The sequence below is a fragment of the Pelophylax lessonae genome (genome assembly GCF_965119305.1).
Source record: "Pelophylax lessonae genome assembly, chromosome: 11".
Taxonomy (NCBI): Eukaryota; Metazoa; Chordata; class Amphibia; order Anura; family Ranidae; genus Pelophylax; species Pelophylax lessonae.
In genome coordinates, this window is record NC_138778.1 from 189,139,479 (window position 1) to 189,163,743 (window position 24,265).

A 24,265-nucleotide genomic window follows, 5' to 3' on the forward strand; every position below is an offset into this window, starting at 1 on the left:
TGTCTGCTGTGCTCACAGTTGAAAAAATGCTTAAAGGTACCGTTGTTGCTAGCGGTAGCCCAGGGAGACCCACACTCAGCAGCTCCCTTGGGAGTAGTGGTACATCATATTTTCTAAATTTTCTGTCTTTTTTAAAAAGAAAATCAGTGCTGGTTAAATACAACCAAAAGAAAGCATAGCCTTGCAATTGTCATTGAAAGTGTGACAGCACTGAAAGCTGACAATTGGCCTGGGCATGAAGGGGGGTGAAAGTGCCCAATAGGCAAGTGGTTAAACAGTCTTTAAGCCAGAAACAAAGGGGAAGGCTAGAACTAAGACCCTGAAGAGCTGTCTCAGAAAAATAGCTGCCTTCAGCACCCTAAAAGTAGAATATTCTATTTTTATATCATATTGATCATTTGACTCTTTTCACTGGTCGTCACAATGACACAGGACACTATCCTGTCAGGCCTCATTGGGGATAAGTGGAACAATCTCATGGAACAATATCAACAAGATTTTGAGGGCAATGAATTCATAGAGACAGAATTGTCATCCATGTTTTTTCAATTGTCTAAAATGCTAGAGAGGAAATCGATGTTTTTCTGGAACATAAGATCTTTCCAGGAACACATAAAAGAAAATGTCAGCCCATTCGGCCTAAGAGCCCAGGTCTTTCCCATTCTTGAAGACCCAACTCCCTCTTTCAAATTCAAATGGGAACAAGCTTTACAACAATGTTCTGTGGCTCTTATGAGTCGCCTCATTGAGGAATATTCATTAAGAACCACAGAACTGGACAAACATATAGCCTCTACATGTGAAAAATTGAAAAAATATAAAAGTCACACCACTTTCCCCCATCGGGAAGCTAAACTAAAACAACAATTAGACACCTTTAATAAAAATACCCTTATTAAGAAACAAAAAATTCTTAACAAGGACAAAAACATTTACCTACAAGGTAAGGCCTTCCATTGGATAAACAACAAACCTAATATTCGACCATCTAATAAGGATACCAATGCTGTAGCACCTCCATATACAAATAAATTACCACCTTCTGTTAAGAATCACAAAACACCAATGGAACGCACTAAGCGACCTCAGGCAATGGTCTAGATCCAGCATCACAAAAAGTCTAATACCCAACCTCAACATAAAGAGGGACTATCCCTCTTTCCTACATCTTCAACATCTACACTGTCTAATATTCCCTCTGCACAACAAGCATCATCCCTCACTCATTTACCCAATTTACCTACACATCATTCTTCTATTTCTCACTTAGATGACCAAACTTTTTTAGATGTGGTTCATCAACGAGCCTCACAACTCACATTCACACCACCACCACCCCTTCCCCTCACTTAACCCCCTCCACCATCACTCCCAATTCCCTCACCAATGTGGTACAAGACAATATGGATTTTTCAATTATTAACTTATCCAATCATAAATTGTCTGAATCTGAATTATCTATATTACAAAAAGGGTTGAATTTTTGTCCTACTAACAATATTAATAAATTTGATTTTATTAAGGATCTTCATTTGTTTGCTCGCAAACTAACTTTCAAATACATGTATCACAAAGGCAATAAAAGACCACCTGAACAGGATCCCATCCTAGACACACTAATTACCCTCCTCGAAGAAAATGAGGATCTTATAGATCGTGTGGACCTCCCCTCTTTACTTGCTGGTATCCCTTCTGAATCTAGGGAACAAAAGACAGCAGGCACGGATTTTCGCAAAAAATCTGATGCCTACCCTCCTATTCAGAATGCGAATATCAACGCATTTTTAAAAATAGTATCGAAGGAAGTTGAAAAACTAAACACACGTCCTTTATCCCAACCTAACATCTCCCAAGCACAAAGAGAGGCGATTAACAACTTGGCCACTAACAAACTCATTACCATCAAGCAAGCCGACAAAGGTGGGAACATTGTGATAATGGACAACACCCAATATATAAAAATGTGTACAAACATTTTAAACAATATCAACTGGTATAGGCGTATCACACCAGATATAATTGCCAAATATAACTTGGAATTTTATCAGTTGGTGGATACTGCCTACCTTAACAACGTTTTTTCCAAAGATGTTTGGAACTTTGTCCGCACCAAATTCCCTGTCACTCCCACATTCTATGGCCTCCCAAAGGTGCACAAAAGTACTATTGATCCTCCCGGAAGACCGATTATTTCGGGGTGTGGATCTATCACAGACAACGCAAGTAAGCTAGTTGATGCGTATCTTCAACCCCTTGTCCATAAGCTACCTTCCTTTACAAAGGACACTATTCACTTTATCAATAAAATTAAGGACCTTTGGGTTCCCCCTACTGCGTCTTTAGTCACGATTGATGTAGAGGCTCTCTACAGCTCAATTCCCCATTCCAGGGGCATTGCAGCTGTGAAGCATATTCTATCCAGCCAAAGCCAATTAGATGCCAATGGAGAGTTCATTTTGGACTTGTTATTGCACATCCTCACCCATAATGTGTTTACTTTTAATGGTTCCCACTACCTCCAGGTGTAGGGGGTAGCAATGGGCACCTGCTGTGCCCCATCCTATGCCAACCTGTACCTGGGGGAGTGGGAACATTCCCTTATGGATGATGATGCAATGTCAATGTACACTGGTCACATTCTTTTTTGGACCAGGTACATCGATGATGTATTCCTCATCTGGGACGGTCCCACAGAGTCTCTTCAAGCCTTCTTGGTTCATATGAACAAGAATGACTTTAATCTTTCATTTACAATGAATATGGACTCTGATCAGATTACCTTCCTTGATGTCGAGATTATACGTAGTAAAAATGGTACTCTCCAAAGTAATCTTTACCGCAAATCTACTGCGGGAAACACCATATTGCATGGATCCAGTTTCCATCCCACTCCTCTACTTAGATCTATTCCAACTAGTCAGTATTTGAGACTTAGACGAAATTGTTCAGATCTCAAACTGTTCCAAGTGACTGCTGACGCACTTCAAAAACGTTTGCTACGCAGGGGCTACTCTAAGAAATCCTTAAAACAAGCGTATCAACGAGCTTTAAACAGTGATAGACATCAATTATTAGCTCCAAAAACATCAACCATTCCTAGGAAGGAGGATACAATAAGGATTATAACTCCCTATAATCAACAACATCAAAAAGTTAGGCGTATTGTATCTAAACACTGGCACCTACTGGCCTCAGATCCCATATTGGAATAAGTCCCTCCTCCAGCTTGAACTAAGGTGGATCTATTCGCTCAGGGCCTACTGAGCCCCCCAGGGCTTAATGGATCCCTGTCGTTCAAGCCCTTCCTTGAGGGCTTTAACTCTGGAGGGATGGAGATTTAATTCTCCCTCCCAATCTGACTGTCACCAGTCTATCCATCTTTAGCACAATAGGGTCTTATGATAATATATTTTGGTGTCTATGTATCATTATGGTTCTTTTGCCTTATTTTAAATTATATTGTATAAGTGTAATCTTTTTGATTACAAAATCCTATGTTCGATATCCTTATGTACTTTCAATGTATGTATATATTTTCTGATGATTGTTTCATATTATGTTATATTGTTCCTCTACAATTCTCCACTATTGACATACATTGTTATGTGCAATTTCCCCTGCTTGTTGATGACTCTGTCATTTGTGTCTTCCAGTCTTCAATAGTTTACATCTGTGGGTTGTGCCTTTGCTGACAGACATATGCAACAAGTATAGTTACTTTCTATACTCTTGATTTATACAATCACTTTATATTCTTTTGTATTGTAATTAAATTACCAATCCCATAATATTTTTGCTATTGCAAAACTTTTCCCAGCAATGTGTTTTCGTTCCGGGTTGTGCCCCTCCTTCACTGGACGTCCCGGCGCGGGGAGACACACACCGCGCTGTGCGCGCGGTAGTTTGGTCCTCTTTTTTCACCATCTGTCCCCATGTGGTTCAGCTTTGACCAATCAGGAGCCGCAGTGTGTTCACACTTCCGGCTCTGATCTCCGTGTCGGTGGAGCGCATATGCCGCTCCCGCCCACATTGTGTCATGTGTGACGCACGTCATTTGGGGGCGGGCCCGGCACCAGCGTTCCGGGAAGCCCTTCCCCATGAAGCCAGCTGATACACATTTTGCATCAATCGGCCAGCACTCTTATAGTGCACCTCTCGCAACACACAGCCAGCGCATTTGCTTGCTGGCTGTGGTGCAGAGAGGACGCCGATTATCGTATCACCTTGAACATACAGGTACTGCTCCTTCATCTCCTAATAGATTTTTTCATCATGCAGTAAATTTAAGCGATCTTCTGGCTCTCTATTTAGCTACTATATTTTTATTTCATATTGTCTCTAAATTGGGCCACTTATGGCACATTTCATTAAAGTGCTATAAACAAATTTTCCTTTGCTTATGAACTAAGTACATTTACCAATATAGCCCTGATCTGTCTATTTTTCAAATCGGTGCTACTTATACTCCTGACATATATCCATGTTACAAGGCTATCCCTGGCTTCTTTAATTGGAGGACTTCAGATGTCCAGTGATTGTAGGTTATACACCTGACCTAAACAGCTGTGGTCTACTAACTGATATATTAATCTACCATCTATATTATTGCATTCTGTCGCAAGGACACTCGCACCCACCAGATGTTTTTAATCGTGCAGGCTACCTAAGTACAGCTATTTTTCAACCCTGTGAGTACTCACTAATGTCATTGTATTCATCACGTGAACTTTTATAGTCACATTGCAATGTTTTTTGTAAAAAACCTTTTTTAAAAAAATGTATGGTTTTTTATATGTTAATTTATCTATTTATTAGAGTACTGCTTGAACCATCCCCTGAAGAAGAAGCAAATTCCTCTGGCTTCGAAACATGTCGGGTTTTTAGTTCAGACTATTGTGGTTGATCTACCTGTCTTTATTTGCTTGCACTGGTCTTAATTCATTAATATATATGTTTACAAATAAAATTATTTTTCTTAAAAATTATTTTTCATATAATTTTATGTGCCTGTAAAGTCCCAATAAGGGGAACCTCACTTTTTGCATAAAAGTAGAAGAACACACAGTCACTAGCAGTCTGAGCTCAGGTCAGTGCTCACAATGTCCCAGGGCAGCTACACACCCTCCACCAGGCACTCTTCAGTGAGATCTCCAGACCAGATCGTTAGGTGAAACTATTTACGTAGCTCCAAAGCTAATTAGGAATTAAGCTGGGATCTCGAAGAACATTGGCAGACTCCAGCAGATTTGCTTCAAAGGGGCAGCAGCCCCTTTAGGTGAGGAAGACACTTCCCCAGAGACTGGCTGAAGCACAATAAATACTCAAGCTGCCCATTTGACTCTCCCCACTCTCCCTATGTTCTTGAAGCCTCCAGAATGCAGAAGGAAGCCATTACGCCTGCAGCCTGTGAGATCTAGAATAGCCCAAAAGAATCAAAAGCTGCTCCAGTGATTACAGAGGAGCCAAAATAACTAAATTTACCTATGATCCTTGCAACCTGCCTAGGATGGTGCTACACCTACAGTACTTGGCAGATTACCAAGCCCAGTTTACTAGGTCTTATTTAGACACCTTCCCCCAACTCTGCTGCTCATAGGCACCCATCTTGATGGAATCATGCACAGCATACTCATACCCCCTTCCTTTCCCTTTTCCATCTCTTACCCTTCCCTCTTCCTTTTTTTTTTTTTTCCTCATTTTTCTTGTTTTATGTTTAGAATTTTCCTTTTTTTTTTATATATTAACCCTAGGTTAACATCAATACAGTTTTGGTTTTCATGTGTGTTACGTTTTTTTCCACATGCGTTATTGATTACTTTTTTTATCTCTATAATAAACTGTGTATAGCTGGTTGAAAGCTGGCTGCCGCGTCCTCAACAATAGATGACTTATCAGCTGTCAGTGGGGTTCTCCACTGACAGCTGACTGTAAAAAGAAACATTGCCGGCAAAAAAAATGACAAAAAAACGTCGTGGAGTCCCCCCCAAATCTGTACCAGACCCTTATCTGAACATGCAGCTCGGTAGGTCAGGAAAGCAAAGGGATGGGTGCTAATAAAAAATAATAAAACATGCACTGGTCGATGATGTCACGGGTGCGGTGCCACCAGGTGATGTCGGTGGGTGGCCTCGCCCCTTACCTATTTAAGAAATGTCACACGGCGGAGCAGGCAGACTGCGGGGGCGTTCGCCGTGAGCTGAGCTTCTTCTTTTTTTTTTGAGGTTGGCGGTGCAGCGACATCGTTATTGACGATGGATCTAACTCCAAGGACATTGTTTTTTTTTTAATAAAGGACCTGTCAACAACTCTTTTACTATCTTTATTCTTTTTTACACTTTTTTGGTGAATAGGTAGGGGTACTATGTATCTCATACCCATTTACAGCTGGGGGGCTGGGATCTGGGGGCCCCCCTGTTAAAGGGGGTTTCCAGATTCTGATAAACCCCCCTGCCCGCAGACCCCCCACAACCACAGCCCAGGGTTGTGGGGAAGAGGCCCTTGACTCCATCAACATCATTAACATGGGGAAAAGGTGAGCCCCCCTTGTCCCACAGCACCCCCCCTCCATGTTTAGGGCATGTGGCTGGTATGGTTCAGCTTGCCCCTTCCGTTTCCAGACCTGCCTGTGTCTGAATAAGGGTCAGGTATAGATTTTTTTGGGGGGGGGCCCCATGCCTTATTGCTTTTTGTTGTGGGGTTCCCCTCTAAATCCACACCAGACCCAAAAGACCTGGTAAAGATTGGGGGTGACTCCACTTTTTTTTTTGCCAATTTTTCTTGTTTTCACATTCAGCTGTCAGCGGGGAAGCCGGCTGACAGCTGATGACTTATTGGTTGTAAAGGACGCAGTGGCTGGCTTAGCAACTAGCTATACAGTGTATGTTAAAGAGAAATAAAATGCACCATGCAAAACACATTTAACAACGCATAAAAAATGCAACACTTGCCTTTTTGGTGCTCGTCTATTGAAGTATATGACACGCAAAACGCATTCTGCTGCAAGAAAGAGGTCCCCCAGCCCTTCCAAAAAATGCACTAGCTGTGAATGTGTACCATAGAAAACCATGTTAAATGAAGTGTAGTGTGTTTCTGCAAAGCACACAAAAAACGCATAGGTGTGACCGTAGGGTAAATGGTAACTTTGATACTGAATGCTCACTACATGCCAAAGCCATACACTTGTGGGGAAAAGATTGTGCACTCTCTGATAACAGGTTATCGGTCTGTATTATAACCGAAAGCTGCCATTCTCCCTTTCTAAAATCTCGCAGTTGTATGTTTTGCACACATTCTGTAAATGACTGTGAAACTCAAAATAAAGAACTTTTCAAAATATCAGCGGCATGTGACAGGGTGACAACGTTGGAGTACATTGGGAGACAGTTGTCACACATACAGGAAGTGGCAAATACCTTTATTTTAGCACTAAGTATAGTTTTAATGAGTGTCAGATTTGTAGATACATTGAGAGTAATGTCTATGAGATTTCAGGTTTAGAGCTACTCTTTATTATTTATTGAACACAAACATATGTAATTCTGGATTCTCACAGAGCCCCCTATGGACTATTGCAGACAAGGTGGCTGGGCTGCAGAGCCCTGACTAGTAGAACCGCTGACTCCAGATTGACGGAAGTAGGTACAAAAATTTCCCCAACAACATGACTGACACTCAGTGCGTTCCATTTGGGGATGAGGCGTGGAACGCAAGCCGGTCACGTGCCCTCTCCGCAGTACGGAGCCGCTCTAGCCCATGTTGTGCTCGGTTTCTATGGCTGTGGGCGGGTGACGTCATTCGGAGTCAGGCTGCAGAGTCACTGCCGGGTGTTGTGCGCAAACAGCGACGTTCAGGAGAAGAGTCCGCCGAGAGCGGCCTACATGGTGAGAGCGGGGCCCCGGGCCCCTGTGGGGGAGGGATGGGGGATGTGGTATTTATTAAACGGGGGCTGGATAATAACTGGGACACCCGGGGGGGAGGGATAAGGGGGCAGAATAGTATAAGGGGATTGGGGGAGGTCTGTATAAGGGGGTACAGGGAACGTCAACTGGGAGCTTGTATTGGGGGGGGGGGGGGGAGTAGAGTGAGGGGGTGATAGGGGGGGGGGGCAGTGGAGTGAGGGGGTGATTGAAGAGAGGGGGTTATAGGGGCAGTGGAGTGAGGGGTGACAAGGGGAGGGGGCAGTGGGGAGAGGGGGGTGAAAGGGCAGTGGAGTAAGGGGGTAATAGGGGGAGGAGGGGGAGTGGAGTAAGGGGGTGATAGAGGGAGGGGGCAGTGGAGTGAGGGGGTGATAGAAGAGAAGAGGGGTTGATGGGGGCAGTGGGGAGAAGGGGTAATAGGGGGAGGAGGGGGTGATAGGGGAGTGATAGGGGGCGGGGGCAGTGGATTCAGGGGGTTATAGAGGGAGGGGGCAGTGGAGTAAGGGGGTAATAGGGGGAGGAGGGGGAGTGGAGTGAGGGGGTGATAGAGGGAGGGGGCAGTGGAGTGAGGGGGTTATAGAGGGAGGGGGAAGTGGAGTAAGGGGGAGGAGGGGGAGTGGAGTGAGGGGGTGATAGAGGGAGGGGGCAGTGGAGTGAGGGAGTGATAGAGGGAGGGGGCAGTGGAGTGAGGGGGTGATAGAAGGGGAGAGGGGGTAATGGGGGGAGGAGGGGGTGAAAGGGGAGGGGGGAGTGGAGTGAGGGGGTGATAGAAGGGGAGAGGGGGTAATAGGGGGAGGAGGGGGTGAAAGGGGAGGGGGGAGTGAAGTAAGGGAGTGATAGGGGCGGGGGCAGTGGAGTGAGGGGGTGATAGAAGGGGAGAGGGGGTAATAGGGGGAGGAGGGGGTGAAAGGGGAGGGGGGAGTGAAGTAAGGGAGTGATAGGGGCGGGGGCAGTGGAGTGAGGGGGTGATAGAAGGGGAGAGGGGGTAATAGGGGGAGGAGGGGGTGAAAGGGGAGGGGGGAGTGAAGTAAGGGAGTGATAGGGGGCGGGGGCAGTGGAGTGAGGGGGTGATAGAGGGGGTAATAGGGGGAGGAGGGGGTGAAAGGGGAGGGGGGAGTAAAGTAAGGGAGTGATAGAGGGAGGGGGCAGTGGAGTGAGGGGGTGATAGGGGAGGGGGCAGTGGAGTGAGGGGGTGATAGAGGGAGGGGGCAGTGGAGTGAGGGGGTGATAGGGGAGGGGGCAGTGGAGTGAGGGGGTGATAGGGGAGGGGGCAGTGGAGTGAGGGAGTGATAGGGGGCGGGGGCAGTGGAGTGAGGGGGTGATAGAAGGGGAGAGGGGGTAATAGGGGGAGATGGGAGTGAGGGGGTGATAGGGGAGGGGGAAGTGGAGTGAGGGGGTGATAGGGGAGGGGGCAGTGGAGTGATGGGGGAAGTGGAGTAAGGGGGTGATGTGGCTGAAGCTATATGCAGCACACACAGCGCTTAGAGTAAATGCAGCACTTCATGAAGGATATACTGTAGTTCATCTGGACTAACTTGGTCCACACAAATGATCTAAAGTGACAGGAAAAATGGAGATCAGCTTTATGTTTGCCATATATGGATGGGAATTCAGCAGGTACCAGCCAAATTTCAATCCATATTTGGCTATTTTTGCTCAACAGAAGTTGAGGGACTTCTCTGGAACAGAACAGTTGGAAAACATTTGTCGATCAGTGGCTTTAAAGGGTAACTCCACTTTCGTGGGGAAAAAAATAGCAAAGAAAAAATAATATAGCTTATACAGTTATAGAATAAAATATGCCCTGATGCACCTGGTGACGCACCTCCATCCCTCAATAACAGAGAGAGTTGCAAAGATTTGCCCTGGAGACTATAAATGAGGTGTCACAGCCCATTGAAACAATGTAACAAGCAAGTTTATTGGAATATACAATGTCAGCAAGTAAACAGACAAGTACCGTATTATGATTTGTGATGTTGTACATAGTATGATTATATATTCATGGTCAATGTACAGGATTCCGTAGAACAACCCATAGGCGGTATGAAAATGCATCCTGGTAATCCGACGTGTTTTGTGAACAACCGTTCACTTACTCCGGGGTTGATGTGATACACGGTTTCTAAGAAATAAACAATTTGTAGCATGGAATAAATATAGTAGATCATGTTATGCTAATGCGAAACACTAAGGGGCCACCAGGGGGCCCACACCTACCTGTTAAAAGAAATTGCATGCTCATGATCCATTGGCTGCCGCTGGGAATGTCTATTCCAGGAGCCGTGGGTCTGGGATCCATGAGTGCCCGGCCCTGCTGTGCTTGAGCAGGGGGTGTGTTTAAAAGGCAGGCTGTGATTGGTCAGGAGGGGTGCTGAGCAAACTTATCCAATCCAGACATGCTGTGTGTCTGCACAGTGTCCTGTACCTCTGAATGGCCACCCAAAGGATGAAAACTGACCACACTAACAAAGATCGGCTTCTGAGCTTTGCGTGGTCATTTTAGAACAAGGAAGAAAGGTGACTGGCAGAACAGGAACTTCAGATGGAAGAAGTACATGACAATGCTAGAGACTATGATTTAAAGAATACACAATACAGTAGAACTATAAGAAAAACTTTTTTTCATTTTGGATAGAGTTAAGCCCCGTACACACGTACGGATCGTCGTCATACAAACGTTCGTCTTTTCTCCCCGGGATGTCGGTGTCTGTTGAAAAGTGCAAAGACAGCACAAGGACTGCACAAGAATTTTGTCCGCAGACTTCAGCTGACTGCAGAAGTGATGTCATGTGATGGTTAACTTTCCCTGTGTTTTTTATTTTCTGAGCATGCCCAGTCTTGCAAATCTGCGGTCTGTCGGCTGATTTCTGTACTGACAGGCGAACAATCGTCCGTTCTGGTGTCCGCAGACAAAAATTTTCATGTTTGCAAGAAAGACTCTTGTCCGCGGATTGTGTGCAGACAGCTGTCGGAGGCACCATACTAACACGCGTACAATCGGCAGATCTTTCGTCCGCCGACGTTTGTATGACGACGATCGGTACGTGTGTACGGGGCTTAAGGGAAGGGTATAATCTGTCAGATTTTTTTTCCACCATCTGTTGTCCATTACGGAGATTTCCCTTCACTTCCTGTCCCATAGCCTAACAGGAAGTGAGAGGAAATCTCTGCGAATTAAAGGACCAGAACTAGTGTCCTCATTGGAAGATTTCCCCTCTATTATTTTTCTGGGGACAACCCAAAAATTGTGATTTTTCTTTTACTTTCACTTTCAATAATAATGATAAACAGGACAAATGGAGAGAGTGAATCTCCCTAATGAGGACACAGACTGCAATACAAACTGATAAATGTTCTAATCCACCTCAACTCCATCCAAACTAAACAAAGGTTTTGCCTTTAGTTGTACTTTAATATTTAGGGGAACATGTATGTCAAGGTTTATTTTTGCATTCCCTGTCTTCTCTCTTGCTTCCTGTTCTGACCGGTTATCACAGAGACCGGAGGTAATAGGATATCCTTCTTAGCAGGAGCAAAAACACATTTATTGGTGTTAGGAGGTGATAGGTCATTTGTCTATCCCAGTGACAACTGCTCCTTCTCGTTTCTTGTCCTAGTGTCACCAGAACAGGAGAGGAGAGCTCACACAGCAGGAAGTTCCGAGTGCTAATAATTCTATTAAACATTAAGGCCCTTTCACACATACGGTCCGTTCAGTTCATCAGTTCAGTCACGTCAAAATGTATCAGTTTTTCATCTGTTGTCATCCGTTTTTCGTCCGACGGATGAAAAATAGGGCATTCATCGGTTCAAAAAAACGGACATTGACGAAAGCGGATGAAAACGGATGTTAACTGAAGATCATCCGTTGTCATCCGTTTTTACATAGAGATACATTGATGTCCGTTTTTCATCCGTCAACGGATGGATGAAAAACGGACAGCATGTATGAAAGGGCCTTAGGGCCTTTTCACACAGTGGAGTCCGTCAGGTGGACTCCTTTTTTCTCAGCGGGGAATCGATCCGCTGATCCCCTGCTGAGCAGGAGGATGACAGCTGTGTCTCCGCGCTGTGTGCGGAGACACAGCTGTCAGTTCCCCATTCTTCTCTATGGGGTAATCAGATGGGATCGGACTGTCTGTCCGTTCTCATCCGATCTGCTGGACGGATGGAAAATAGGGTTTCCATCCGTCCAGATTTGACGGATTGGAGCGGATGTCAGCGGACATGTCTCCGCTGACATCCGATCCCCCATAGAGATGCATGGGGTGACCGTTCAGATCCTCCAAAAAAACGGACAGGCGGATCTGAATGGTCAGCCTGTGTGAAAGGGGCCTAAGGCTGGAGTTGGGTTTTAAAGCAGGATGAGCATAGACAAATAATTCTGGCTGCTGGGTTTAGGGGATTGGGTACACTGGTATATTACCAGCCTGTCCAGCTGTACAAATGGACACACTGGGGTTGATTTACTAAAACTGGAAAGGGCAAAATCTGGTGCTGCCGTGCATGGTAGCCAATCAGCTTCTAACTTCAGCTTGTTCAATTAACCACTTCTGGACCGGAAGATTTTCCCCCCTTAATGACCAGGCCCTATTTTGCCATTCGGCACTGCATTAATTTAAGGGACAATTGCACAGTCATGCGACGCTGTACCCAAATAAAATTGATGTCCTTTTTTCCCCACAAATAGAGCTTTCTTTTGGTGGTATTTGATCACCTCTGCGATTTTTATTTTTTGCGCTATAAAAAAAAAAGAGTGACAATTCTGAAAAAAAACAATATTTCTCTTACGTCCTCCGACAGTCGCCGCCTCTTCATATTCGTCACAATGGGGTATTAGACTTTGCTCCGAAGGAGTAGCTAGGCAACAGAATATGTTAACATTAAAGCTTTTAACATATCCCACCCTCAAGGGGTGGTCCCCTCAGTCAATACCCTCCTACTTCCTGCAACCATACCTCAGTTTCAATGTCTAGCTTTTCAACGTCCCGTGGCTTCCAACTCCTTGGTTGGCACTTTTGTTCAGGGAGTGCGGCATCTGGTTCCTCCTAGGAGGGATCCTCTGCCCCCTTGGGACTTGAATCTCGTTCTATCTGTGTTACAACGTGCTCCTTTTGAACAGATCGGGGAGATCTCGTTGTCTATGTTGTCCAAAAAGGTCGCCTTTTTGGTGGCGATCACTTCGGCTCGCAGAGTGTCGGAGCTGGCGGCTTTGTCCTGCAAGTCTCCGTATCTGGTTATTCACTTGGATAAGGTGGTCTTGCGACCTAATCCTTCTTTTCTTCCGAAGCGAGTTTCGGAATTCCATCTTAATGAGGATATTGTCTTGCCTTCGCTGTGCGCGAAGCCTAAACATCCGAAAGAGGTGAGATTACATTCTTTGGATGTTGTTCGGGCGATAAGGGTTTACCTTAAATCGACTGAGTCTTTTCGAAAGACGGACTCCTTGTTTGTTCTTCCAGAGGGTCCTCGGAAGGGCATGGCGGCGTCGGCCTCTACCATCGCCAAATGGATCAGGCAGACCGTTGAACAGGCCTATGCTTTGCAGGGGAAGGTTCCCCCTGTGCCTGTGAAGGCGCACTCTACTAGATCTCTGAGTACAACTTGGGCCTGTCGTCATGGGGCTTCTGTAGCCCAGGTGTGTAAGGCGGCGACCTGGTCGACCGTGCACACTTTCACAAAATTCTACAAGGTAGATGTTCAGGCATCGGCGGATGCTTCCTTTGGCCGCAAGGTTCTTAGTGCGGCTGTTCCCTAGGATCACCTGTTGGGATCCCTGGCTGTTGGGATATGTCTTTTATCCCCTGGTTATTTGTTTTTCCTGGGTTGTTGCTCCTGTTGAGCACCTGTTTTTTCCTTTTGCCCAGCTGGTTTCCTTCCTTTGGTAAGGTTCCTTTCTTTGATGCGGAGACTGCGTTGCCTTACGGCGTGGATGCGTTTCCCACCCCTCATGTTTGCACTGCTTTGGGACGTCCCCATTGTGACGAATATGAAGAGGCGGCGACTGTCGGAGGACGTAAGAGAAAACGGAATTTTTGTAAAATCTTACCTGTAAAATTCCTTTCTCTGAGTCCTCCGACAGTCGCCGCCCCCGCCCCTCTTTTGGGGTTTGGTTGTATACTCTACTGCTATTCCACTGAAACTGAGGTATGGTTGCAGGAAGTAGGAGGGTATTGACTGAGGGGACCACCCCTTGAGGGTGGGATATGTTAAAAGCTTTAATGTTAACATATTCTGTTGCCTAGCTACTCCTTCGGAGCAAAGTCTAATACCCATATGTGACGAATATGAAGAGGCGGCGACTGTCGGAGGACTCAGAGAAAGGAATTTTACAGGTAAGAGTTTACAAAAATTCCGTTATTTTTCACATTCTGCTATATAACATTCCCCCCCCCCCCCCCCCCCAAAGAAAATGTAAAAATCAAAATTTAACATTTTAGGCCAATTTGTTTTCTGCTACATATTTTTGGTAAAAAAAAAAATTGCAATAAGCGTATTTTGATTGATTTGCGCAAAAGTTATTGCGTCTACTAACTACGGGAAAGATTTATGTCATTTTTATTGTTTTTTTTTTTTTTTTTTACTAGTAATGGCGGTGATCTGCGATTTTTAGCGGGACTGCGACATAGCGGCGGACAGATCGGACCCCTGACTGACATTTTTTGACACTTTTGGGGGGACCAGTGACATTACTACAGTAATCAGTGCTAAAAATATGCACTGTTTCTATACTAATGATACGGGCAGGGAAGGGGTTAACCCAGTAGGTGATCAAGGGGTTAAATGTGTACCTAGGGGCGTGTTTCTAACTGTGGGGGGGCGTGGCTTGGGAAATGATCACAGAGACCTGTGTTCCTATATAGCAGGATCACAGGCGCTCTGTGATCATTGCAGAGAGAAGAACAGTTGGCTGTGTTTACATCAGCTGACTGTTCTTCTCTCTCAGCGGGGAGCGATCGGGGGTGTCAGGCGGCAATCAGAGAGGGCTGCCCCGTGCATCAGCTACCCTACTGCTGAGTGGGGGTGGAAGCGTGCCGCTGGAGGCGCGCCCTCGCTGCAGGCGCACGACCGACGTATACCTATGTCGGTTCGCACAGGAGGGCCGCCCTGCCACAGTATAACTGCGGCGGTCGTCAGAAGGTGGCTAAAGGATTAGTTCACCTTTTCACAAAAAACAATAAATGCACGTTTTTTTGCAGGTAAAAAAAAAAGTGCATTTATTATTATTTGTTGCAGAAGCCTGTAAAGCATTGCACCTGCAATCAGCAGATTACTGGTGCCATGCAGGTCTCCTGCAGATCTGTCAGTGTATGGGTTTGCTCATACCTCATACGGGGAAGCCATTAGATGCTGACAGGAAGAATAAATAAACTACCACAGCGCTCACAGCACCGGGGTAGTTCATGGAAAACGACTTGCCCACAGCCGCAAAGGCTACTGAACTTTGTTGTTTTTCATAGAGCTGTCAATTTATAAGGCTGCCCATACATTATACAATTTCCTTTAGATTTACCTTCAACTGTTTAGTGTAAGGGGCCTGCCTGATTGCATACAAAATGAAAGGGTTTAGGTTTGACCTCATATTATATGGTTTTGTTAAATCTAAAGGAAAACTGTAGAGGAAAATTGTATAATGTATGACTTGCCTGACCCTGAATGGGGCTCCTCCACCCACCTTGCCACAGTTTTTTTTTTTTTTTTTTTATATTTTGACAGCTAGTGGAGAGAAGATCCCCTGCTAGCTGTCACAGTAGGGATTGGGGAGCTGTGGGGGCCGGTGCATTCATAACATGTTACACCCTGAATATGGTTCTGAAAGGTCAACTTACACTTTAAGCTTTGACAAAACCTCTTGCAAGCTGATTGGTTACTATTAGGGATGCACCGATCCGACTTTTTTGGAGCCGATACCGATACGGAACCGTTCCGGAGCTACACACAAAGCAAGCAGCTGCAGTACAGAGCAAAGCTGCTGCTTCATGTGTACGGCTCCTCCATTCACAGGCGGAGTGCATCTGATATCACTCTGCCTGTGAGCCGGTGTTCCATGAGAATTACCTATCCGTGAGAAAAACCTACCCCTCGTCACTTCCGGTGCACGGCACTGTATGTAATGCAGTGGGTACATTAAAACAGCTGTGCTGAAATACGAGTCATCTCCACTCCTGTCCCTGGCACTTCACTGATCTCGGCTAGTAAATATAAAAGCGGCGGCGGCTGTATGAAAAGATAAATCATGGAGCCGCCAGCCGCTTTTATATTTACTTGCCGAGATCAGGGAAGTGACCGGGACAGGAGCGGAGATGATTCGTATTGCAGCCGAGCTGTTTTATTTAACCGCCGCGTGGGTAGGTTTTTTTCCACGGTACACCGTGCTATTTTCATACTAGTGCGTATGCGCACTAGTCTGCTCCTCAGTTGTCCCTTTAGGTATCCGGGGCTGTGAGCATGCGCACTGCTGCGCTGCTCAGCTGTTCCTGGCCGGAAGTGATGAGGGTAGGTAATTCTCACGTTACACCGGACCTATACAGGAAGAAGCGGCTCCCATCCCATACTACTACTGCACCTAGTAAGGGATGGCTGAGCCGTTACTCAGCAAAAACCGGATCGGCCCGTGGGACGGCTAAACTTTACCAATCTCCGATCCGGCTATTTTGTCCGGATCGGGGGCCGATTTCCGATCCGAATATCGGATCGGTGTATCACTAGTTACTATGCAGAGCTGCACCAGATTTTGCACTCTCCAGTGTTGGTAGATCATAGTTTATACGTTACCATTAGAAAGCTGAGTTCCCTGGTAACCTAAAGATACAAGTGTAGGTTTTAGTGCCGGTTCACACATATGCAATGTCAGACATCGCACGTGAATCGCAGCACACTGCTGTGCAAATCACATGCGATGTCTGTGCAATGCAAATTCAGCCATACAGATTGCATGGCTGAATTTTCATTGCATTCGGACCAAAGTCACACAGGACCCTTTTTTTGGTCCGCACCAGAATCGGATTGCATGGGTGCTCACACCTATGTGATCAGTTTCCTGTCCGCACTGACAGTTCACACTGCGATATTCAATCTAATCTGGGGGTGTCGTTAGCTTTGTATTGACACCCCCAGCAGTTGGCATATGGCAGTGTGAACTGCCTGCGAGTCGGGTGCCATGTGGGAACTTGCAGTGGATTTGCAGGGTTCCTGCATTGCACCAATGTGATGCGGCCCTTAGGCCTCATGGACACTGCTGCTGATAAACAGATGCTTAGGAGAAGTTGGGAGTTTTTTCAGCACCCCCTGAACTCTGTTCTCTTATCTGTCCATGTACATGGAGTGTTTTACAGTCCTTTAGCGGCAGTTGCGTTTAGAGACATTTTCTGTAAAATAATGCGTTTAGGATGGAAGTTTATAGGCGTTTGAGTGAAATGTGGGATAAGGAAATCTTGTCTATACAGAGGAGTCCTGAGTACTCTTCATGAATCTCGGTGTGCTCTGTGTATTCCCACATCTGTGCAGTGATTGTGTGTAATAAAGGCCGCTCACTGCTGCTCCTTGTATGGGGTGACTGCTTTTGTCTCCACCCCCTCCTGTAGTTCTCTACTGGCAGCCTGTAGAGGGTGGAGCTTGCTGGGCCCCTCCCACAGCTCTGATCTCTGCACAGGCTATGTACAGCACAGTTATGTCATCCCTATTTTTTCAAGGTAATATCTGGGTTTGCAAAGTAATTTGGTGCAAACAAGGTGGATTTCCATCCTTTGTGTTTGAGGATTAGATTTTAAAAGAAAGTGTCTGAAGTTTAGTATTTTGGACTTCAGTGATTTTATCATGTGATTTGCTTCCTTGACGTGTGTGTTACATAATAGTCTGTGGATGTTCGGCATTATTTGCTGCGCTGATCAGGGATAATTACAGGGTGTTGCTCACATGTCTCTTATACGCATTATAAAAGGCAGGCTGGTATGCCGTGATTGTGTGCACGTTATGCAACCGGTGACTTGTGGACTTTGTCCTTTTCCTTTTATACCGTTATTCCAGGGACATGCCTGGACAGAATCCTGGCCTCGCCCCCACACCGCTGCTTTTTGGTAGCAATGTTGGCAAAGTTCAGTCCCCCCCCCCCCCCCATCCATCTCCAAATATTTTCCTTATCCGTGTATGGTGATAGGACAGGTATAGTGTATATGTACTGATACCGGGGTATGGTGATAGGACAGGTATAGTGTATATGTACTGATACCGGGGTATGGTGATAGGACAAGTATAGTATATATGTACTGATACCGGGGTATGGTGATTAGGACAGGTATAGTGTATATGTACTGATACCGGGGTATAGTGATAGGACAGGTATAGTGTATATGTACTGATACCGGGGTATGGTGATTAGGACAGGTATAGTGTATATGTACTGATACCGGGGTATGGTGATAGGACAAGTATAGTGTATATGTACTGATACCGGGGTATGGTGATAGGACAAGTATAGTGTATATGTACTTATACCGGGGTATGGTGATAGGACAGGTATAGTGTATATGTACTGATACCGGGGTATGGTGATAGGACAGGTATAGTGTATATGTACTGATACCGGGGTATGGTGATAGGACAGGTATAGTGTATATGTACTGATACCGGGGTATGGTGATAGGACAGGTATAGTGTATATGTACTGATACCGGGGTATGGTGATAGGACAGGTATAGTGTATATGTACTGATACCGGGGTATAGTGATAGGACAGGTATAGTGTATATGTACTGATACCGGGGTATGGTGATAGGACAGGTATAGTGTATATGTACTGATACCGGGGTATGGTGATAGGACAGGTATAGTGTATATGTACTGATACCGGGGTATAGTGATAGGACAGGTATAGTGTATATGTACTGATACCGGGGTATGGTGATAGGACAAGTATAGTGTATATGTACTGATACCGGGGTATGGTGATAGGACAAGTATAGTGTATATGTACTTATACCGGGGTATGGTGATAGGACAGGTATAGTGTATATGTACTGATACCGGGGTATGGTGATAGGACAGGTATAGTGTATATGTACTGATACCGGGGTATAGTGATAGGACAGGTATAGTGTATATGTACTGATACCGGGGTATGGTGATAGGACAGGTATAGTGTATATGTACTGATACCGGGGTATAGTGATAGGACAGGTATAGTGTATATGTACTGATACCGGGGTATGGTGATAGGACAGGTATAGTGTATATGTACTGATACCGGGGTATGGTGATAGGACAGGTATAGTGTATATGTACTGATACCGGGGTATAGTGATAGGACAGGTATAGTGTATATGTACTGATACCGGGGTATGGTGATAGGACAAGTATAGTGTATATGTACTGATACCGGGGTATGGTGATAGGACAAGTATAGTGTATATGTACTTATACCGGGGTATGGTGATAGGACAGGTATAGTGTATATGTACTGATACCGGGGTATGGTGATAGGACAGGTATAGTGTATATGTACTGATACCGGGGTATAGTGATAGGACAGGTATAGTGTATATGTACTGATACCGGGGTATGGTGATAGGACAGGTATAGTGTATATGTACTGATACCGGGGTATGGTGATAGGACAGGTATAGTGTATATGTACTGATACCGGGGTATAGTGATAGGACAGGTATAGTGTATATGTACTGATACCGGGGTATGGTGATAGGACAGGTATAGTGTATATGTACTGATACCGGGGTATAGTGATAGGACAGGTATAGTGTTCTATTGAACTGTCTGTAGGCTGATAGCAGCCAATAAAATGCAAGCTTCTGCTGTCATGCAGAGCAGGTGTGATCCTGATTGGAGGCTGTGTGGTGCTGTGTACTAGTGATTGACCTATATCCGTTTTTCGTTGCCGATACCGATATTTTGGCCAATGCATATCGTTATCGGCCGATATTTTCGTACATTCAACCACTTGCCGACTGCCGCACGACTATATACTGCGGCAGTCAGCCCCCAACAGGCAAACCGGTACGTCACTCGCCCACGAGCCTGTAGGGGGCAAGCGCGCGCCGCCGGCACGCTCCCGCCCGTTCACTGACATCCCCGCGCGTGTGACCGGCGGCTCCGATGTCCGCCGGCCACTCGCGATCTCCCTCAGGAGAGGGAGAAAGACAGACGGCTGATGTAAACACAGCCGTCTGTCATTCTCCCTGAAGTAATAACCGAGGCTATGTGATTCTGCTATGTAGGATCGTATGTCTCTGTGATGATCTAACAAGCCACGCCCCCTGACAGTTAGAATCACGCCCCTAGGGACACACTTAACCCCTTGATCACCAATAAAGTTAACCCCTTCCCTGCCAGTGTCATTTTGACAGTAACAATGCATATTTATAGCACTGATTACTGTAGTAATGTCACTGGTACTCCCAAAAGTGTCAAAAATGTCAGTCAAGGGTCTGATCTGTCCGCCGCAATGTCGCAGTCCCGCAAAAAAAAATCGCAGATCACCGCCATTACTAGTTAAAATAAAAATCAAAATGACAAAAATCTTTCCTGTAGTTAGTAAATGCAATAACTTTTGCGCAAACCAATCAAAATACGCTTATTGTGATTTTTTTTTTTTTTTTACCAAAAATATGTAGCAGAAAACAAATTGGCCTAAAATGTTAAATTTAGATTTTTGCAATTTTTTTTTGAGAATTTTTATATAAAAAAATGTTAAAAATATTGCTTTTTTTCAAAATTGTCGCTCTTTTTTTTGTTTATAGCGCAAAAAATAAAAATTGCAGAGGTGATCAAATACCACCAAAAGAAAGCTCTATTTGTGGGAAAAAAAGGACGTCAATTTCATTTGGGTACAGCGTCGCACGGCCACGCAATTGTCTGTTAAAGTCACGCAGTGCCGAATCGCAAAATAGGGCCTGGTCTTTGAGCAGCCAAATCCTCCAGGGCTTAAGACCCAGGCGAGCCGCAGAAGCCGGGGGGGGGGGGGGGAGTTTGGCTCCTTGGAATGACAGCCGAGCTGCTTTTTAGTCGCATTAGTTGTCATTACAAGACAGCCGACCGTCGGCTATGGACGCCGGTACCGGGGTGATGCCTCTAGCTGCATGCACTGGTACAGCATGTTCCTGAAATATCAGCAATATCGGTAACCTCAGGGGCGGATTCCGATATATCGGGGAAAGTGCATATTGGCCCTCGATATATCGGCTTTGCTGATAATCGGTCGATCCCTACTGTGTACACAATGATTAATAGGGGTCTTGCTGCATTCCTGATAAATGTGGTCCGGGTGCAGCGATTAAACACGATCACCCACATAATCCACAACTGTCACCAGTGAGGTGTAAATGAGTGTCCCTGGACTGGTGATCCTGCCAGGCCTAATTCCAGGGATCAGAGGCAGTTTCATTGATGTGGCTGCTCTGAACACTTGTATTGTGAGGAATGGCACATTCCCCTGTCATTATCCTTGTTTATCATCACATGGCCACTTTTTAAGATGGCAGAGGGAGCTCTAATAAAAGTCCACCTGGCGCCTTGGTTTTATCAAAGCATTTTTGTTATAAATAGAAGTACCCCCATACCCCCCCCCCCCGTCCTTTAGACATGGCTTGCTGGTCCTTGCATTGTACTGACTGGAGTTACAGGGGAGCTCCAAGCAATATACGAATACATATTAACAGAGGTGATTATGCTGCTTCACTGACCAATCAACAGGCAGGGTGGTGACACAGGAAGTAGTATTGCTAAACCAGGAAAAAAATTGTATAAAAAAAAATTAAGCTCAACCCCAGGTACACACCCCCTCCACCGGTATACTTTTTATGCTATTTTCTAGATTCCTTAGATGTCCTTAGGCTCGTCACATAGAGCCACAGCGCATCATTACTGATAAGTGGTCTTTACTGATGGTCAAAATGGAGCTGATGTGGTAAATGCCAATTGGTGGCCATAACCCTGCTTTAGTCTTCCAAATAATTAGATACTAAGCATCATTCAACCTGGAAGACTGAGGACATCTTGTGGTGAAAAAGAGGTACTGCAGGGGGCAATTTAGGATTAAACGTGAGCATTGCAGCCTGAGCTCTTCATTTTTTTTTTTCTCTTAATAGCACTGGCTGGGGGACATTTTTGATAAATAAAAATGAAGCCCAAAGTTGGCCTTTAATGCTTAACCCGAGGCAGATATAAAGACAAAAACACTTGTTAAAGCAGTTGTGTAAAGTAGAACTAAAGGCAAAGCGTTTTTTTTTTTTTTGTCCTTTTCGTTTCCGATAGAGAAGAGCAAGATTAGAGCACCGGTCAAGTTTTTATTGCTGCCTGTGCCCCAGTTAGGGGGATTGCAGCACTGTGCAAGGCGACCAGTAGAACTTAATGAACTGTTACTATGTGACATATCGATAAAGTTTGTTTTAAAATAAAAAGGGAACAGTTTGATGCACTGAAATTGATGCATCAGCTCTGCAGTTATCCCACTGCATCGCACCACACATCAGCTGCTGCGTTGTAACACAGCGACTGCTGTTAATAGACACTTAGTGTCTGAATCAGCCCCTTGCACTCCCTGTATTGCAGCACTTGGAAAGGAATCTGCAGACAGAAGGAAAGAGCAGAGGAAGGAGCCCGTTCGTTTTCTGCTGCTCCTTTACTGTCCAGTCACAGGCTGGGGGAGGGGAGTTTGTATTGCTTAACTTCAGCAAAGAAAAGTCAGGTCACTATCCAGGCTGTGCTCTCTGGCGAGGCTGTGTAAACTTCAGGACTGGTTGGATAGCCACTTAGAATCCTTTAGCAAAACGACACATCTGTGTGTGTATTTCCATGTGTAAAAAGTATGTCACTTTTTCTGGCTGTGTGTAAGGCTCCGTTCACATCTAGGCATTGCTATTTTTTATAGGCATTTTTGCAGCGTTTTTAGGTTGACAAGTTACAAATGAAAAAAAAATAAAAGCGCCAGTAATCTACCAAAAAAGAAGCTTATGGTACTTTTTTGAGTGACAGGCGTTTTGCTTAAAGTTGAGTTCCACCCATTTTCGTAACTTTAGATCTATGTAATCCCCCTTTAAAACGACTTTTACCAATGGAAACTTTTTTTTTTTTTGCTAGTAAATACCTTATTTTCTTCTTTATTCCTCCTCTCCTCACTTCCGGGTCCGATCGGCGATGACGTCATTTGGCGATTCGCAGTGTGTGCTGGGATGTATTCCATTCCAGAAATCTCGCAGTATCACCCAGGAGCTGAGCTGTACTGTGTGTATTCAGGCCGTGACCTCCCCCGCCCCGCCTCCTCTCAGTGAGTTGTACTGTATGCATTGTATTTGTGCTCTGCCCCGCCTCCTCTCAGTGAGGATATAATGCTTTCAGTCCTCGCTCACTGAGAGGAGGTGGGGTGGAGGCAGGGCAGAGCACGTCCTGAATACAATGCATACAGTACAACTCACTGAGAGGAGGCGGGGCAGAGGCGGGGCAGGTCACGGCCTGAATACACACAGTACAGCTCAGCTCCTGGGTGATACTGCGAGATTTCTGGAATGGAATACATCCCAGCAGACACTGCGAATCGCCAAATGACGTCATCGCCGATCGGACCCGGAAGTGAGGAGAGGAGGAATAAAGCAGAAATTAAGGTATTTAGTAGCAAAAAAAAAAAAAAGTTTCCATTGGTAAAAGTCGTTTTAAAGGGGATTACATAGATCTATGGGTGGAACTCCACTTTAAGGTGACAAAATGCACAGATGTGAACAGGGGCCATTGAAATGAATGGGATTTGTATTGTTGGCCGTTTTTAGAGCTGAGGCTTAGAGCAGAAAATTACCCAAAAAGCCTAGATGTGAACAGAGCTGAAGTGATGTGATTGGCTGTACGGAATTACAATAAATGGCCCATGTGGTCAGTCTAGTATGGTGTCAGGAATCCCATTCACAGGTTGTAGGTTGTGCCTGTATACATAGACGGGGCAGTCCCCTGTGCCTGTTACATGCACATGCTTTGATTCTTGCCGAGTCATATTGCACATTGATTGGCCTACTTTGCATCACTTATCTGGGTGCAGGTCTATGATCCGATTCATTATTGTAAACATTATATACTCTCAAGAGGCCTGATCTATGAACATTGTGCTAAACTAGGGAATGGTTCTTATTGTCTCTAGCAGCATATCTACTTCTGTGATTTTCTTACCTTTTAGTTAGGAAATTACATTTAAAAGATATGGGCAAGTTAAGCCTTACCTTTTGCTATTCACCCATCAGACTCTTTGAGGTTTATTCTAAAAATGGTTTTCTTGCAGCAGCTGCTTGACTTGTATGCCAGTAAGTTGTCAAAAATATAACCGCGCTATTTTAAATAACTAAATAAAGCTG

The 24,265-nt window shown here is 45.1% G+C and overlaps 1 protein-coding gene across 1 annotated transcript in view; it reads left to right on the forward strand.

Annotated features, from left to right (window-relative positions):
- The first annotated feature begins 7,767 nt into the window (after positions 1-7,767).
- Positions 7,768-24,265, forward strand: part of OSER1 (oxidative stress responsive serine rich 1) — a 44,354-nt gene continuing 27,856 nt past the window's right edge. The window contains exon 1 of the mRNA XM_082272007.1: positions 7,768-7,880. The gene's annotated coding sequence lies outside the window, so the exon portion shown is untranslated. The remainder of the gene's footprint in view (positions 7,881-24,265) is intronic.